Below are 2,051 nucleotides of genomic sequence, written 5' to 3'. Positions count from 1 at the left end.
TACTCCGAGCACGCAAGTTCTCCACATCCCTACATACATAAGGATTTGGAGAGTATTTGAAGCCTGGTGCGAGGACTGGACACGACATGCCACACTCAGTCAAAATTCCTGCGATTTTGGAATTCCTGCAGAACGGACTACAGAAGGGATTGTCTCTCCACTCCATCAAGGTACAGGTGGCTGCATTGTCATGCTACGGAACTAAGAGTGAGAGCGGCAGCATAGCCTCTCACCCGGATGTCTCCCGCTTTCTGAAAGGAGTCAAGCAGATCCGACCACCCATAAAGTGGCCGGTGCCTCTTTGGAACCTCAACCTGGTCCTAGATTTCTTAGCAGGAGCCTCCTTCAGACCTCTTCGCGGCCTGTCTCTCCGACTATTAACATTGAAGACAGCCTTCCTGGTGGCAGTCTGTTCGGCCCGTCGCATATCCGAGCTACAAGCACTGTTCTGCCTGCCGAAACCGTTCCTCAGACTCACCCCGGGAACCATCCAGTTACACACAGTTCCATTGTTCCTCCCCAAAGTGGTGTCTCATTTCCATCTCAACCAAACCATCTTGCTACCATCGCCAGATGAGCATAAGAATTCAGAAGAGTCTCGCAGTCTACGCCATCTCTCCTAGTCTGATACCTGGAAAGGTCAGAATCCGTACGAAAGACGGACCATCTGTTTGTCCTTCACAGCGGGAAGAAGCAAGGGGAAGCAGCCTCGCGAGCAACCATAGCCTGCTGGATCAAAGAATCATCAAGGCGGCCTACGTAGAAGCAGGCAAGCCACGCCTTTGCAAGTCAAGGCCCATTCCACTAGAGCCCAGGCAGTGTCCTGGGCGGAAACAAAGGTGCTGTCACCCGCCGAGATCTGTCGGGCGGCGACATGGTCCTCCATCCACACCTTCTCCAGGTTTTACCACTTGGATGTTCAGGCTCGAGAGGACACAGCATTTGCGAGAGCAGGCAGCCTCTCACCTGGTTCGGGAGTAGCTTTTATACATCCCATTGGTCCTGAGTCCATCCGCTACACGCTAGGAAATGGAGAAATTACTTACCTGATAATTTCGTTTTCCTTAGTGTAGACAGATGGACTCAGCATCCCACCCATGGTTGCCGTTAAACATGGAATCCTGGAGTGACATCACAGACAGCAAATGATTCACGGGTAAGCCATGCCTTTCTCCAACTAGAACACCCATCCTGCCGGGTGTTGACGTTTCTCGGTTGAGGGCACTGGTGGTCTCCAGCTATAACCAATTCAACCAGTTCAAATTAATTAAGTTATAAAGTTAATCAAATTATTCAGTCATACATATATCCACAATTGCTTTTTGAGGAGAATATTGAAGCACTGCACTTCCTGCAGGGGTAAATGTACTAGGGCTGACGTCAGATTGAAATCTGATCCGTCTCCAACTGCTAGCACGAGTACACTATACCCATTGGTCCTGAGTCCATCTGTCTACACTAAGGAAAAAGAAATTATCAAGTAATTTCTCCATTTGATATTTATTATTTATTTATTTGCAGGAGAACATCATTGGACTACTGGAACCAATTAACAGTCGTATTACTGATCCCCAGTATTATCTGAACACCCCACAGCATGGTAAGAACAGCTCCATGTCTCCAAATCTTCTTATGAGAGCTTGGCTTGGTCTGGAAATGTAAAATGAGAGACTGTAGATGGTTGGAGCCATAGATCTGCCATGCCAGGGCTATATTTATTGTCCCGGATATCAGCCTGCTTGTCTGACATTGCTGCCTGGGTGTCCACTGCCACTTTAAACATGGCCAAGTCAGAGCTCCTCATCTTTACCCTCCAAGCCCACATCACCTCTTTCCTCTATTTCTGATAACACTGTCGTCACGCCGGTCCCATCAGCCCGTAACCTTGGAGTCCTCTACAACTCCTTTCTCTCCTTCTCTATACATATCCAAAACGCTGCTAAAACTTGCTGTTTCTTTCTCTAGAACGTTGCCAAAATCGGTCCCTTCCTTTCTGATCACATTACCAGACATCGTATCCAGTCTCTCATCTTCTCCTGCTCGTCACAATG

Source organism: Rhinatrema bivittatum, chromosome 10, assembly GCF_901001135.1.
Source record: "Rhinatrema bivittatum chromosome 10, aRhiBiv1.1, whole genome shotgun sequence".
Lineage (NCBI taxonomy): Eukaryota > Metazoa > Chordata > Amphibia > Gymnophiona > Rhinatrematidae > Rhinatrema > Rhinatrema bivittatum.
This window is presented reverse-complemented; position numbering follows the sequence as displayed.